The following is an 18,504-nucleotide window of genomic DNA, read 5'->3' as shown; positions in this document are numbered from 1 at the left end:
TGAGTGCCTCCTGTGCCGCCTCACTTTCTTGAAAGATTTCAATTTTTATTCCATCAATTCCTGGTGCCTTGTTCTTTGCCAATTCTTTCAATGCACCTTGGACTTCCTCCTTCAGTATCATTGGCTTGATAGAACACAAATAATTAATGCAGAATTACAAATTCAGAGAGTACAACTAGTTAATTGGATGAATGTCCAGAGCCTATAGATCTAGAGGATTTGTACCTCAACAATTAATGTACTTTAATATAAGATGAAAATGTTAATATGTACTCATATCTAGAATGCCCACTCTTAGGGAAATATTTAAACACACTGTTAATAATCCTTTAATGTTCTCCCCACAAGTGTTCAATAATTTATTTCTGAGTTTTTGAATTATTTTCTTTAAGTCTTGTATTTACCTATTTATCAACAGCCTTCTTTGATAAAAAATATACAGAAATTCTTATTATGTCATTGTTGTTGTTAAATGCCATTGAGTTGGTCCCAACCCACTGCGACACTGTATAGAGTTTCCCAGGAGTCACTGGTGAGTTTAAATCACCGACCTTGCCATTCAAACCAACTTTGAAATCCAACACATTGTCATAGTCATTCAGATTATTGCATAAAATAATACTTTAAAAATATTTTCTATGTGATATCCTGGACTGAGTCACATTATAAGTCATTTCCCTTTTAGATTGCTATCTTAATCTTTACCTCAATTTGGTACTTTATTTTTTAAAGTTTTAATTATGTTTGCTTGTTGTTGTTATGTGCCATCAAGTAGGTACCGACTCATAGAGACGTTATGCCCAACAGAATGAAACACTGCCCAGTTATGGGCTAACATCACAACGGTTGCTTCTCCTGAAACCATTGCTGCTGCCAATATGCCAATCCATCTTGTTGGGAGTCTGCTTATTTTTCACTGACCCTCCTCTCCACCAAACATGATATCCTTCTACAGTCACCGATTCCCCATAGTAATATATCTGAAATTTGATAGACAAAGTCTGGCCATCCTGGCTTCCAAGGAGCACTCTGGCTGTACTTATTCCAACACAGATCTGTTTATAATTTTGGTAGTCTATGGTACTTTTAATATTCTCCTCTAACACCATAACTCAAATGCATTAAATCTTCTATAGTCTTCCTTATTCAATATCAAACTTTCATATGCATATGAAATTATTGAAAATACTGTGGCTTGTGTCAGGCATACCTTAGTCCTCAAACTTATGTCTTTGCTCTTAAACACTTTAAAGAGGCCTTGTGCAGCAGATTATTGTTGTACTTAAGTGCCATCGAGTTGGTTCTGACCCATAGCAACCCTGTATAGAGTTTCCAAGGAGCATCTGGTGAGGTTGAACCACTAACCTTGCAGTTCAAATGATTTTGTAGTAAAGCCTATTAACCGACAGCACCACACCAGGAAATCCATGCAGCAGATTACTGCAATGCAATATGTTGTTGATTTCTTGACTGCTGCTTCCATGAATGTTAGTGGTTGATCTGAGCAAAATGACGTTTTTGACTTCAGTCTTTTCTCCATTTATATGAATGTTGTTTATTGGTCCAGTGGTAAGGAATTTTGTTTTCTTTACATTGAGGTTCAACCCATACCAAAGGCTGTGGTCTTTGAACTTCATTAGTAAATATTTTAAGTCCTCTTCTCTTTCAGCAAGCAAGGTTGTATCATCTGCATATCGCAGATTGTTAATAACTCTTCCTCCAATCCTGATGCCATGTTTTTCTTCATATAATCCAGCTTCTTGATTTATTTGCTCAGCATATAGATGGAATAAGTATGGTGAAAAAATATGACTCTGGCGCACATCTTTCCTAATTTTAAACCATTCAGTCTGTCGTTCTGTCTGAACTGCCTCCTGGTCTATGTACAGATTCCTCATGAGCACAATTAACTGTTCCAAAATACTCATTCTCCTCATTGTTGTGCATAGCTTGTCATGACCCATACAATCGAAAGCCTTTGTGTAGTCAATAAAGCACAGGTAAACATCTTTGTGACATTCTCTGCTTTCAGGCAAGATCCATCGAAAATCAGCAATTATATCCCTCATTCCACAGCCTCTTCTGAATTCGGCTTGAACCTCGGTAAGTTCTCTGTCAGTGTATGGATGCAACTGTTTCTGTATTACCTTTAGTAAAACATTACTCACATGGGATATCAATTATATTATCCAATGATTTCCGCATTCTGTTTGTTTGTCTCTCTTTGGAATGGGCACAAATATGAATCTCTTCCAGTCAGTTAGTCAGGTATTTGTCTTCCAAATTTCTTGGCATAGATGAGTGTGTGCCTTCAGAGCCACATAAGTTTGTTGAAAGATTTCAATTTGTATTTAATCTATTCCTTGTTCTTGCCAATGCCTTCAATGCACCTTGGACTTCTTCCTTCGGTGTCATTAGTTCTTGATAATGTGCTACCTCTTGAAATGGTTGAACATTAACCATTTATTTTTGGTGCAGTGACTCTGGGTACTTCTTCCATCTTCTTTTGTTGCTTTCTGCACCATTCAATATTTTGCCCATAGTATCTGAATGGTTTAAAATTAAGAAAGGTGTGTGACAGGGTTGAATTCTTTCACCGTATTTATTCAACCTTCTTCTTTGTTTTCAAACTTTGCATTCCAGCCACCAGTAATTATCAATACATGTTGATTGCATGTATGATCAATTTCAGACTGAAAAAGTTGGTAAAATTCTTCAATTTCATCATCACTGGCTTCGTAATTTAGAGTAAATTTGAATAATAGTGGTATTAACTGGTCTTCCTTGTAGTTGTATGGATATTATCCTATCACAGACGGTATCGTACTCCAAGACAGATCTTGATATGTTCTTTTTGATGATGAATGTGATGCTATTCTTCCTCAGTTTTTCATTCCTGGAATAATAACCATATGATTGTCAGATCCAAAATGGCCAATCCCAGGCCATTTCAGGTCACTAATGTCTAGGATATCGATGTTTATGCATTTCATCTCATTTTTGACACTTTCCAATTTTCCTAAATTCATATTTCATACATTCCATGTTCTGACCTTAAATGGATGTTTACAGGTGTTTCTCTTCATTTTGAGTTGTGCCCCGTCAGCAAACAGTCATCACAGTCAACTCTACTTTGAGGGGGCAGCTCTTCCACTGCCATATTTTCAGTGTCTCCCAACCTGAGGATCTTATCTTCCGGACATATATCTGACAATCTTCCGGTGCTCTTCATCATGTTTCAATATTAAATATTTAGGTGCTAACAGTTTTCCACTGCTATTCATTCATAAGGTTTTCAGTGACTAAATATATTCAGAAGTAGTCCATCTCTCCTTCTTGGTCTGTCTTCATCTGGAAGTTCTGCTAAAACGTGTCCAGCATGGATGACCCTGCTGGTATTTAAAATACCCATAGCATAGCTTCCAGCATCACAGCAACACACAAGCCACCACAGCACGACAAACTGATAGATGAGTGGTGAGTAGTTACATTAGAAAAGACTCGAATTGAGAAAAGTAGAGCCTTATGATTACATGTTTTCAGCTACTGAAAAATGCTTTTGTAAAGGGAATAAGTGGAAGAAAGAAGGGCATTTTTGGCCTTCCTTATAAATCTAGAAAATATAACTGAGGGATGTGCTATTAAGAATAACAAAATATGGATTATGATCCCAGATCTTTAGATGATACACTATAGAGTACAAAGAATAATTCTTCACCCAAGATTTTAATTTAAAAGTGTCTTCTTGCTGGCTCTTTTCTGAAAAGGTGATTTCCTAGAAGCAGATAAAGCAGTTGAGAAATATTTTTTCTATAGATTCTACTCATTTATATTAAGATTATATTTGGATATTCAGTACACTTTGGGGTTCAAGATATACTGGCTGAAAATAAAAGGGTAAAAGCCAGAGTGCTCTCAAAACATACAATAGGGGCTCTCGGCATAAAAGATAATACTGGAGAGATTCCTATCACAGGTATAGTCTTATTTCAAGCGGTCCTTGTCCTTTAAGATACTTAAACTCCAAATGAGTTCTTAAATGTCACCTCTTTTCAACAGAGGAAATTTCTCTGGTTTAAAAAGAAAGAAAGGAAAGGAAACAAAAATGCTTTGCTTAGTCTTCACTGGAGTTCCTAGGTAGTACAAGTAGTTAATATACTTGGCTGCTAATCAAAAGGTTGGATGTTTGAGTCCACCTGGCAATCTACTTCCAAAAAATCATTTAAGAAAAGCCTGTGGAGCACATCTCTACACTGACACACTTGGGTTGCCACGAATTAGAATTGGTTCTAAGAGTTCTAATTAGTTCTGGTTCTAAGAGTTTCCACACATAGCTTTCTTATCCAAGACATCCTCATTGCCTCCTACTTGTATTTGTCTTATCACTCTTCAAAGGCATAGAGTTCTATCTTGGGTCTTTTTCCTCTCTGCCACATAGAGCAATGTCCTCTACACAGTTGCTGTCATTATATGCCTCATTGTGGGCCTTCCTCATTTTCTATGACCCTTCGCTTTACCAAGTATGATGTCCCTCTTCAGGGACTGGTCCCTCCTGATAATATGATGAAGTATGAGAGATGAAGTCTGTCCATTCTGGCGTCTAAGGAGCTATCTGGCTATACTTCTTCCAACACAGAATTGTTTATTCTTCTAGCAGGCCACGGTACTTTTAATATTCTTCTCCAACACCATAATCCAAATGCATCAATTCTTCTACAGTCTTCCTTGTTTGTTATCCAATGTTCACATTCATATTATTGTTGTTGTTGCTGTTTAGTGCTGTTGAGTCGATTCCAACCCATAGCGACCCTATATAGGATTCCCAAGGAGTGACTGGTGAGCTTGAACTGCCGACCTTGTAATTCAAATGACTTTGCAGTCTGGTGCATTAACCCACAGCACCACACATACATATTAGATTATTGAAATATTATGGCTTGGATCAGGCACACCTTAGCCCTAAAACTGACATCTTTGATCTTGAACACTTTAAAGAGGTCTTGTGCAACAGATCTGCCTAATGCAGTACACCATTTGATTTCCTGACTGTTGCTTCCATAAATGTTGCTGGTTGATCTGAGCAAAATGAAATCTTTGACAACTTAAATGTCTTCTCTATTCATCATTATGTTACTCTTTGGTCTAGTTGTGAGGATGTTTGTATTTGTTTGCATCGAGGTACAATCTATACCAAAGGTTTTCTTTGCTTTCAGCAAGCAAGGTTGCATCATCTGCATATCTCAGGTTAGTGAGTCTTCCTCCAATCCTGATCCCATGTTCTTCTTCACAAAATACCCCTTCTCAGATTATTTTCTAAGCATACAGATTGAATAAGTATGGTGTGTGAAAGAATACAACCTTTCCTAATTTTAACCCATTCAGTGTCCCCTTGTTCTGTTTGAACAATTGCCTCATGGTCTATGTACAGATTCCTCATAAACATAATTAAATGTTCTGTAATATTCACCCTCTGTGATGTTGTCCATAGCTTGTCATGATCCACAAAGTCAAAAACCTTTGTATAGTCAATAAAGCACAGGTAAAAAAATCTTTCTGATATTCTCTGCTTTCAGCCAAGATCCATCTGTCATCAACAGTGATATCCCTTGCTCTATGTCCTCATATCTCTGGAAGTTCCCTATCAATGTACTTTTGCAGACATTTTAAAATTATGTTTAGCAAATTTTTACTTGCATGTGATATTAATGATATTGTTCAATGAGGTCACATTCCATTGGGTCACATATCTTTGGAATGGGCACAAATAATGGATCTCTTCCAATAGGATGACCAGGTAGCTGTCTTTCAAATTTTCTGGCATAGATGAGTGTGTGCCTCTAGTGCTGCATCAGTTTCATGAAAGAATTCTTTTGGTATTCCATCAATTTCCTGAGCTTTATTTTTTGCCAATGCCTTCAGTGCACCTTGGACTTTTTCCTTCATTGCCTTTTGATTATATGCTACCTCTTGAAATGGTTGAGCATCAACCATGTCTTTTTGGTATAGAGGCTCTATGTATTCCTTCCATCTTATTTTGATGTTTTCTGCATCATTCAATATTTTGTCCATAGAATCCTTCAATATTTCAAGTCAACCTTGAATTTTTCTTCAGTTCTTCAGTTTGAGAAATGCTGAGTGTGTTCTTCCCTTTTGGCTGTCTAACTTCAGGTTTTTGCACATTTCATTATAATACTTGACTTCGTCTTCTCTAGGTACCATTTGATTTTTTTCTGTTCAGTTCTTTTACCTCCTCATTTCTTCCATTTGCATTAGCATCTCAAGCCTGGAGAGCAAGTTTCTGAGTCTTTCTGATATCCATTTTGGTCTTTTCTTTCTTTCTTATCTTACTAATGACCTGTTGTTTGCTTCCTGTATGATATTCTTAATGTCATCCCACAACTCTTCTGATCTTCAGTCTTCAGTGTCTAATGCATCAAATCTGTTCTTGAGATGATCTCTAAATTCAGATGGGATTATTTTCAAGGTCAAATTTTGGCTCTCATGTGCTTATTTTAATTTTCTTTAGCATCAACCTGAACTTGCGTATAAGCAATTGATTGTCTGTTCCACAATCTGAATCTGGCCTGGTTTTGGTTGAATATAGGGATCCTGTCTCTTCCCACAGATAGTCAATTTGATTTCTGTGTGTTCCATCTAGGGATGTCTATGTGTATAGACATGTGTTGTTTAAAAAAGGTGTTTGCAATGAATAAGTCATTGGGCTTGAAAAATTATATCATGCAATCTCTAGCATCATTTCTATCACCAAGACCATACTTTCTAGCCACTAATCCTTTCTCTTTGTTTCCAGCCCTCACATTTCATTCACCAGTAATTATCAATACATCTTGATTTCATTGTTTGATCAATTTCAGATTGCATAAGTTGGTACAATTCTTCAATTTCATCATCACTGATTTTGATGGTGTGGTTGTGAATGAATTTGAATAACAATGGTATTAACTGGTTTTTGTTGTAAGTATATGAACATTATCCTATCACAGACAACACTATACTTCAAGATTGGTCTTGAAATGTTCTATTCAATGGCGAATGTGATGTCATTCCTCTTAAATTTTTCATTCCTGGCACAGTAAACCATAAGATTATCAGATTTAAAATGGCCAATACCAGTCTATTTTCACTCACTAATGTCTAGGAGGTTCAAGTTCACCAGCTGCTCCTGGGACACCCTCTACAGGGTTGGTCTCTATGAGTTGGAACTGACTTGACGGAACTTAACAATGACAACATCAATGCCTAGGATACCAATCTTTATGTGTTACATTTCATTTTTGACAATTTCCTATTTTCCTAGATTTATACTTCATACAGTCCATGTTCTGGATGTTTCCAGCTGTTTCTTCTCATTTTGAGTTGCTCCATCAGCAAATGATGGTTCTGAAATATTTACTCCATTTGCCTCAACACAGTCAGTTCTAATTTGAGGTGGCAGCTCTTCCTGAGCAGTATTTTGAGTACCTTCCAACCTAAGGGGCTTATCTTCAGGCAGTATACCTGACAATATTCTGGTGCTCTTCATTGTGTTTCAATATTCAATATTTTGCTATCTGATAGTTCCAATGACATTCATAAGGTTTTCAGTGACTAAATATTCAAAAGCAGTCTCTCGCTTCTTCCTAGGAAGCTCAGCTGAAACCTATCCACTCTTGGTGTACTCTGCTGGTATTAAAAACACCAGTGCCATAACTCTCAGCACCACAGCAACATACATGCCACCACAGTACCACACACTGACAGAGGAGTGGTGGCCTCTACACAATTATTGTTGGTAAATGCTGTTGAGTCAGTTCTGACTCATAGCGACTGTGTATAGGGTTTCCAAAGAGCCACTGGTGAGTTTGAACTGTCAACCTTGTGGTTCAAAGGGATTGAAAAAGAAATTCTGTCACTGAAAATTATTATCTTTGTTCTATCACATAGTGATTATTGTTTTTTCCTGTCATATCCTATTAGCTACTAAAATCTCACTGTTAGTTCTAAGTCCAGCATTTCTCTTAATAGATCTTTATAGAGCAATCCTTAAGAAGACACGATTGTATTTCAGGACCACAGTTTGCTGTTGTTTTGCTGTTGCTGTTTTTAGGGGTTTTTAATTTTTTATTTAACTACTTTTTATTTTATTGTTGTTGCGAAGCTGCACGGCAAACATACACCAATTCAACAATTTCTACATGTATAATTCAGTCATATTGATTGCATTCTTGGCGTTACACAACCATTTTCAATCTCTTTTTCTCAGTTCTTCCTCCCCTGTTAACATAAACTCACTGCCCCTAAGTTTTCTGTTTAATCTTTTAAATGACTTTTGTCATTCTAATCCCATATAGATAGTTTTTAAAATAGTACAATGCTCAAGGTTGACATTTTGCGCTAGTAAAGTTATTGTTTAGTTTCAGGAAGACTTCATAGGATAATTTTTGTTTGTGATTTATAGATAATCTCAAGGCAATTTTTTCTATTAAAATTTGCTAAAAAAGCAGTATATGACATAACATTTTTGTAATTGACCTGTGAGTGATCATGACAAAAGGAAAAATAGAATATGTCAAATGTGAGGGCAGATATTCAAGTCTTAGGAGGGGAAATGCTGAATGTATTCTTATACTTTTTCACAAGTTGTTTTCTTTAGCATTCTTTGAATACACTTATCTCAGCCAATTTGGGCAATTAAGTAATACCAGAGTCACTAGACAGAATATCAGTGGTCTTTGGTGAGCAGAAGCAAGAAGGAATTATACCTCTCTTCCTCCAATAATCTTTCCTCTGTATTAAAATAAAAGCAGTTGTCAAAACAAAGTTTACTAAATGTATGTACGATTACTAACCAGCAGACTCAAAGCATCCAGACCAAGTGTTCTTTATGCTCAGGTACCGCCAAGTCCCCATGGGGTTCAGAGGCACTCCTACAAGCTTCTTTCTCACAGTGGCAGTCTTTGTTCAAAGCAAATTTTCCTTGGCAGTAAATGTGATCAAGCACCTCTTCTCTTGATTTGCTCATATATTGCATTATTCTTATGTTTATATTTCTCTATGATTTTGAGCAGTCGCTATTTTAAATCACTTCTAGTAATAGGAAATAAGTATTTTTTTAAATTGGTGTTGTGTGAAGTATCCCATAGTCCAAAACTGTACCTGGTTTTTCTTAATTGAAGCTTTGAGTTTTTTTCACCTGTTATTATTTCCTTCTCCCCTTAGGTTGTCAAACGTAATTCTCCTCTCCAGTACATGGTTTACAGCCTACACACCATAGGAACTTTTACCCAAGGACTTTTAAAATTAATACTTCTCAAATATTTTCTACTCTTAAATCCCAATGCCATATTCCAATATTTTCTATATTTATTAGCTGTATTTATCAATAAATTATTAACTCCTCAAGGAAGGGTCATATTTATTACTTTGATGTCTAATTTTATTAAAGCAGCCATACAACTTGCAAAAATGATATTAGATGACCTTATCTAATAGTTAGGTATCCTGGTGTGGCACTGTAGGATAAGCACTTGACCTCAAGGTCGGTTTGAACCTCAAGGTCAGCAGTTTAAACTCACCAACCACTCTTTGGAAATCCCATACAGGGTCATAATGGGTTGGAACTGATTCAATAGCACTTAACAACAACAACAAAAGTAAAGTATTTGATTTTTCTGGCTTTTCCAGCAAAAATGTCTAAAATTAATCTTCATATTTATCGGGTGTTTGTACTCTATACTGATGAAGTGGTATTATAGCTACTCTCATTGTTGTTATGTGTTGCTGAGTCAGTTCCAACTCATAATGACCCTCTATGGAGTCTCCAACAATGGCTTGTGGGTTTGAAATACCTACCTTGCAGTCTAAAATGACCTTTTGGTCTAGTACTTATCCTACAGTACTATTATATATAGCTTGCATTATTTTATATTTATTTATAAAAATGAAGAAAAATTCAAGAATGGACTTGAAATATTAAAGGATTCTATTGATAAAATATTGAATGGTACAGAATGCACCCAAAAAAGATAGAAGCAAAACTCAGAGTCAATATATCAAATAGAAATGGTCTATGACCAACCATTTTAAGAGGTGGCATATGATCAAGAGCCAGTGATACTTAAGGAGGAAATCCAAGGTTCACTGAAGGCATTGGAAAATAACAAGGCTCCTGAAATTGATGGAACACAAATTGAAATCTTTCAACAAACTGTTGAAGCATTGGAGGTACTCACTCATCTATGCCAAAAAATTTGGAAAACAGCTACCTACCAAGTGACTGGAAGAGATCCATATCTGTGTCTGTTCCAAAGAGAGGTAACCCAACAGACTGCAGAAACCATCAAACAATATCGTTAATATTGTGTGCAAGTAAAATTTTGCTAAAGATAATACAAAAATGGCTGCAAACATACATTGACAGAGAACTGCCACAGGTTCAAGTCAGATTCTGATGAGACAGTAACATAAGGGACACCATTGCTGATGTCAGATGGATCTTAGCTGAAAGCAGAGAATAACAGAAAGATGTATACCTGTGCTTTATTGACTATGCAAAGGCTTTCAATTGTGTGAATCATGACAAACTATGGACAACATTGCAGAGCGTGAGTATTCTGGAACACTTAATGTACTCATGAGGAACTTTTACATAGACTAAGAGGCAGTTGTTTGGACAGAACAAGGGCATACTAAATGATTTAAAATTAGGAAAGGTGTGTGCTAGAATTGTATTCTTTACCATACTTATTCAATCTGTATGCTAAACAAATAGACTGAGAAACTGGATTATATGAAGAATGTGGCATTAGGATTAGAGGAAGACTCATTAACAACCTGTGATATACAGATGATACAATCTTGCTGGCTGAAAACAAAGAGGACTTAAAATATTTACTGATGAAGATGAAAGGCCACAGACTTTGGTATGGGTTGCACCTAAATGCAAAGAAAACAAAAATCCTCACTACTGGACCAATAAACAACATCAAGATAAATGGAGAAGAAAAGATTGAAGTTGTCAAAGACTTTATTTTGCTTGTTGTTGTTGTTGTTAAGTACCGTGGAGTCAGTTCTGACTCATTTACGGGAGCAGAACACCTCATCTTTCTCCGTCGGAACCGCTGGTAGTTTCAAACTGCTGACCTTACGGTTGGCAGCCCGACTCGTAACCACTAAGCTACCAGAGCTCTTATTTTGCTTGTAACCACATCAACTCTTACGGCGGAGGCAGCCAAGAGTTCAAACGATGTACTACATTAGGCAAATATGCGGCACAAGGCCTCATTAGGTGTTCAAGAGGAAAGAAATCAGTTTGAGGACTAAAGTGCGCCTGGCCCAAACCGTGGTATTTTCTATAATCTCATATACATGTGAAAGCTGGATAATGAATAAGGTAGATCATAGAAGAACTGATGCATTTGAGTTATGGTGTTTGAGGGGAATATTAAAAGCATCATGGACTGCCAAAAGAACAAATCAGTATGTGTTGGTGTAAGTATACCCAAAAAATTCCTTTGAAGCCAGGATGGTCAGACTTAGTCTCTCATACTTCAGACACATTATTAGAAGGCCCTAGTCCGTGGAAAAAGATATCATATTTGCAAAGGTAGAGGGTGGAATAAAAAAGATGATCATCCCCAGCAAGACGGATTGACACAGTGGCAGCAGCAATGGGCAGAAACATAGCAATGATTATGAAGTTGGCACAGGATGGGGCAGTGTTTCGTTCTGTTGTGCATAGGGTTTCTATGAGCTGGTACTGGCTCAATGGCACATAGCAACAACACTTGAAGAATCAACAACAGAATGGTTAAGGAATTTTTCCAAAATCACAAAGATATAATGTTTGAGGTTTTGATTATAATTCACATTTTTTATACCAAATCTCTGACTTAACCAACACTGGATACTACTAAATCTCTAAAGAAACAGAAGGTTTTATTCTTGGAAAAAGTGTAAGCAGTTACTCAAGTGAGAGAAAACCAAAAACATCACAAATAATTTTCAAAATACAAAGAACTAACTAAATTGAGTGTACCTAAAACAGGTACACATGATTTAATTAATTATAGTGAATAAAATTGAAGGCCAAAGCCCAAGACCAAGTATCTGTAAGCAACTATGTTATCAACCTTTGGGCTCCAATAACATAATCTGTTAAATGGGATAGCTAAAATAGGTGAATTTCAAAGCTTTCTTTAAGTCTGAAAGTCTACAAACTCTTTAAAGACCTAGCTTAGCTTTAAGGAGTGGAAAATCTTTTATTTCCTCAATGATTATTGTTAATAGTCATACAGATTCAGAAAATTATAAATCAAACTACCTCAGGACGTCTTGTATACTTGAAATGTCAAAATTTGAAGTTATATTCCAACCCATATTATTATTTTTATAGCTTAGTTCTTTACCTATATCTTCTGCATCACTGAAATAGCCATTCCTTTCTGGTTGTTCGCCTTTAAGCTGAGGAACAAAGAAATAAAGCTAAGTTGAAATCACATAGATATTCGTCTTGAGGTAGCATTGACTTCTAAAACTAAGATAATGTTCCTTTGAATTTCTTTTAGAACATTTTTTTAAAATGATATCACCTCAAAATACTTCATCATATTTACTTAATGCTTTAACAACCGACGATAAATTTAAATACACAAGCATATTGTATTAGAAAATAAAAACCTTCCAAAAAGAGGCATTTTATCTTGATTTGGTAAAAGTACAAAGATGTATCATTTGTTAAAGTTGTAAACAATGACAAAAATTAAAACAATAACTTTGTTGTTTCTATCTGAAATGATAATAGCTACAATCACACTAAACTAACTTAATAAAAATAAATCCACCTGTTTTAATCAGTAACATGCCCACCCCCCCAATTCTTTTACATAGATTACTATATAAAACTTTAGCTTTAAATAGTAATTGCTGGTTAAATAAGTTTTCCTAGTAAAGGAATGATGTGTCAATAATATTTTGGGAAAAAATGCTGACTTTCTTCTTGAATTTGATTCTAGTTTTGTTTAAGGTATTAGATTCAATGTATCATATCTTCAGTGAAATTATCTATAATGTCTAGATGATAATACCATTTCAAATAGAATTGCAGAATACCATTGAGAAATATTTTTTTTTAATTGACAATGTTGTTTTTGTTGTGTGCCGTGGAGTCGGTTCTGACTCATAGTGGCCTTGTACAGGGTTTCCGAGGCTATAAATCTTTACGGGAGCAGAAAGCCTCATCTTTCTCACGCGGAACAGCTGGTAGTTTCAAACTGCTGACCTTGCAGTTCGCGGCCCTATTCGTAACCACTTGTTGTTGTTGTTGTTAAGTGCCATTGAGTCAGTTCTGACCCATAGCGACCCTGTGCAGGGTTTCCAAGGGTGTAAATTTTTACGGGAGTAGAAAGCCTCATCTGTCTCCCGTGGAGCGGCTGGTAGTTTCGAACCGCTGACCTTAAGGTTCACAGCCCGATTCGTAACCACTACGCTACCAGAGCTCCTTATTCGTAACCACTAAGAAGGCTAAAATTTAAATGGAAAAGTAAAGAAGTTAGAATAGACAAAACAAGTTTGAAAAAGACTAAGTTTGGAAAACTTATATGGCCTGATGTCAAGATTTATTATAAGAGATGGTAATCAACGCAGGGAGGAAATGTGCAAATATTGACATCAAACTGAATAAAACAGATTAGAATCCTGAAATAGTCACACTTCTATGTTCAATTGATTTTCCACAAGGGTATCAATGGTCAATTTCAGCAAATGGTAAAAGAAGAATTGAATAAACATCTGGAAAAAAATTAACTTCCACTTGTACATCACAGCATAAAGAAAAAAATGATTTGAAATGGACCATAGTTTTAAATATGAGACTTAAAACTATTAAACTTCTCAAAGAAAGTATAGGAGGAAAATCTTCTGATAAAAGGTTATTAAAAATTTTCTTGAAAATGGCAAAACAAGCATGGATGATGAAAGAAAAAATGGTTAAATTGGGTTTAATTACCAAATTTAAAAGGCTATATACTATATGTTGTTGTTGTTAAGTGCTGTCGAGTTGGTTCTGACTCATAGCAATCCTGTATAGGGTTTCCAAGGAGTGGCTGGTGAACCTGAACCACCAATCTTGTGGTTCAAACTGACCTTGTAGTCCAGAGCATTAATCTACAGTACCACACCAGGATTTTATTTATATAAAATTCTGTAAATGACAAATTTATAGGGGCTGAAATGAGATAAGTACTTGTCGGGAACCAGCATTAGGGAAAAGTGAATGGGGAGAAATTAACTACAAAGGGTGATGAAAACTCCTTCTTAGTGATAAAAATCTTGAATGTGGTGATAGCTACACAAATTTACAATTTTCCAAAATTTATAGAATTGTACACCTACTTATAGGATAAACGCTCGACTGCTAATCATGAGGTTGGTGGTTCAAACCCACTAGCCACTTCTCAGAAATCCTATACAGGATCAGTATAAGTCAGAACTGACTCAATGACACTTAACAACACTGAAAAAGTGTGAATTTGACTGTACGCAAATATTTCATTGTACTTTAAAAATAAATATTATCAAAATTGAAATGGTTTGCTCTTGAAAAAATACAATTTAAATTAAAAGGCAAACCAAAGGAAATACGTACAAACTACGTATCTTAAAAGGACTGATGTCCAGAGTATTTAAAGAATTATTGCAACTCAATTATAAAAAGAAAAATAGCACAATTTTTTGAATGGGCAGAAAACTGTAACCTGTATTCCCCAAATAAGGCATCTGAATGGTCACTATGCAAAAGAAAAGATGCTCAATATCATTAGTCATCAGACAAATGAATGTTAAAACCACAATGAGACACCATTATACATTCAGGAAAATGACTAGAATCAAAGTTACTGACCATACCAAGTGCTCATGAGCAAGAGGAGCACCAGGAAGTCACTTGCTTTGCTGTCTAAAATGAAAAATTATTCAGTTACTCTAAAAAAAAAAACTCATGAAATTGCACATATGAAATCTGTAAAAGAAGAAAGTGACTCATAATCAAGAGGAAAAATAAACAATAGAAACAAATCACAAATGTTGAAACTAGAAGGAAAGTGATTTTCACCAACTGTAGCATAATCATTGGATTGTGAACCACAAGTTCAGCAGTTCAAAACCACCAGCCACTCCTTGGAAACCCTATACAGAGTCACAATGAATCCAAACCAACTGGAAGGCACTTAACAACAACAACAGTGAAAAATACGTTACAGTATCTATGTTGGAAAAAATAGGTAACATTAGAGAACAATGTATCTCAGCAGAGGAATGAAAAATATTACACTAAACTAATGCAAATGGTAGAATGAAAAACACAATTTTCAAAATTGAAAAATTAACTCATTTGGAGCATAGCAAATTAGATACATCAGAGAAAAGATCAGAAAACTTGAAGAGAGTTCTATAGAAATTGCATAAACTAACTCAAAAGAGGAAAAAGTGAATGAAAAAATAGAAGATTCTCTAATGTTTGAAACAATATCAAATGATGCAAAAGATGTACAATCACAGAAAGAATCATAAGAAAAGAGCGATCATAGGACAAAATAAATATTTACAGAAAAATAATCAAGAATTGTCTAATATTTATGAAAGAAATCAAACACTCAAAGAAAATCAAAAGCAAAGCAAAATATATTTTTACTATATATTGACTGATTAAATAAAATATAAAAATAATATATTTTGGGTATTATTACGTATGAGTTAAATATATGATAACAAGAACATATACCATAGGAAGAGGAAAATGAAATCATTTGGTATAAAGTTTTGATATTGTTCCTGAAGCACTTTAATATTATTTGAAATTATTAATAAATTAGAGATGCTCATTCAATTATCACAAACACTAAAAAATAATTAAATAATTAGAAGGTGTATTTCATGATGCATGCTTCAGAAATACGATACAATTCAGGCAGAACAAGGCCAAATATAAGCATTAATTAAGCTTCTATAAATGAGTCTCTTCACTGAACCATATTAAAGCATATGAAAAAATTTAAATATCTTCTAAAAATAACTATGGGTCAGCCTCTAACTGAATTTCTTAATGTGTTATATCATCTAATTTCCACAATCCTCTGATTAGAAGAGGAGCACAGTGGCTTTGTGGAATAAGCACTAAACTGCAAACCACAAGGTCAGTAGTTCAGCAGTCCCAGCTCCCAGCCTCCCCGTGGAAGAAAGATGAGGCTTATTGCTCCCACAAAGATTTACAGACTCAGAAATGCTATATATAAAGTGTCGTTATGAGTCAGAACTAACTCAGCATCATCTAACAACTATAAAGACAAGACAATTGAGACACTGAGGTTACATAACTAATAACATGGGGAGTCAGAATCCAGACCTACTTTAATTTCACACCATGTGTTTTACCCACCATGGTATACAGGTTCCTAAGTGTCTACAACCCCGCCCCCCCTTTTTTTTTCTCTACAAAAAATGTATTGCCTATGCAAAACTTTTATTGGATAACATTATTATCTGCATAATCACAAAGGGAGTAAGGTTTGTTTACTACTTTAAAACTTGTATTTTAAAACTCATATTTCTACGAGTTGCTTCAGCTCTGGTGGAAAATGTGATCATATTAGTAGTCATCATAAGTGGCATTACTCTTTCTTGTTTCTGCTCATTATTTTGAGCCCTCTGGCTTTTTTTAAGTCAGTTTTTTGTATCCCCAGGGCATGCTTCAAATGTGCTCACAGCTGTGACATTTGGTCTTTGTTCCTCCCCAATGGGCTTTTCTCCATGAAATCTACAACAGAGCATTCACTTGTCTGTGATACTATCTGGGCCATCTCACTATGGACACCATGCCTGATCTTCACTGATGTCCAGAACCTAGATAGCCAGACAAGGGCACTTGTCCTCCAATATCCTAAAGTCACAATGGTAACTGCTATTGTTGGCTCTGTCGATCTCTCCTGTGGAAGCTGGGAAACCAGGTTTCTCCATTGCCGACAAAAGACTGGAGGCCACCTCTGCCCAAGTCCAAGTGGAGCATGGAATCAGGACATGTTCTCTCAAGCTCCTAATGCTCTTTGTATGATAGTCTCCTTTCTGGGACACTATTGATTACAAGGGCTTTCAACTGCACCTGACAAGAATCACCTGGGCACATGGAAAAAGCTCAATGCTTGGCCTGTGCCTGAAGATTCTTACATGCACAGGAATGCTATACATGTTCTCAGGTGATGTCAACGTACAGCTGTATTTAAAGAAGTCCTAATACTGCCTTCCACTACTCTTCTATCAGTTTGTCATAGTGTGGTATCTTGCATGTTGTTGTGATGCTGAAGGCTATACCACCTGTATTTTAAATACCAGCAAGGTCAACCATGGTGGACAGGCTTCAGTGGAGCTTTCACTCAAAAACAGACTAGGAAAGAGGAGAGATGGACTACTTAGGAATGTTTCACCACTGAATACCTTGCAAATAGCAGCAGAACATTGTTAGGTAAAGAACCAGAAGATGAAAACATTATGAATAGCAGCATAACACTATCACATATATTGCTGAAAGATGAGCCCCTTAAGTTGGACGACACTCAAAATACAACAGGGTTAGAGCTACCTCCTAAAAGTGGAGTTGACCATGATAACCAAATGAAGTAAAACCTTTGGGACACTCATTTGCTGATGGGGCACAATTCCAAATGAGCAGAAACACCTGCAAACATCCATTAATAAATAAGAACATGAAATGTATGAAGTATGAATCTAGGAAAATTGGAAGTTGTAAAAATGAAATGGAACACATAAAAATTTATGTCTTAGTCATTGTTGTTGTTAGGTGCTATCAATTGGGTACTGACTCATAGCGACCCTATGCACAACAGAACGAAACACTACCCAGTCCTGTCCCAACCTCACAATCATTACTACGCTTGAGCCCATTGTTGGAGCCATGTGTCAATCCATCTCATTGGGGTTTTTCTCTTTTTTAACAACCCTCCACTTTACCAAGCATGATGTATTTTTCCAGGGACTGGTCCCTCCAATATTATGTCCAAAGTATGAAAGATGGAGTCTGACTATCCTGGCTTCCAAGGATTATTCTGGATGTTCTTCTTCCAACACAGATTGGTTTGTTCTTTTGGTAATACATGGTATTTTTAATATTCTCCTCCAACACCATCACTCAAATGCATCAACTCTTCTACCACCGTTTTCCTTATTCATTATTCAGATTTCACATATATATGAGGTAACTGAAAATACCATGGCTTGGGTCAAGGGCACATTTGTCCTCAAACTGACATCTTTGCTCTTCAACACTTTAAAGAGGTCTTGTGCAAAATATTTGTCTAATGCAATACTCCATTTGATTTTTTGATTGTTGTTTCCATGAGTGTTGATGGTCGATCTGAGCAAAATGAAGTCTTTGACAACTTCAACCTTTCTCCATTTACCTTGATATTATTTATTGGTCCAGTGGTGAAGATTTTC

At 35.9% G+C, this 18,504-nt stretch overlaps 1 pseudogene; it reads right to left on the bottom strand.

Annotated features, from left to right (window-relative positions):
• The window catches only part of LOC102827583, a 147,352-nt pseudogene that overhangs the window by 122,229 nt on the left and 6,619 nt on the right, over window positions 1-18,504 (bottom strand).

The sequence above is a fragment of the Chrysochloris asiatica genome, unplaced genomic scaffold (genome assembly GCF_000296735.1).
Source record: "Chrysochloris asiatica unplaced genomic scaffold, ChrAsi1.0 scaffold00212, whole genome shotgun sequence".
Classification (NCBI taxonomy): domain Eukaryota; kingdom Metazoa; phylum Chordata; class Mammalia; order Afrosoricida; family Chrysochloridae; genus Chrysochloris; species Chrysochloris asiatica.
This window is presented reverse-complemented; position numbering and strand designations above follow the sequence as displayed.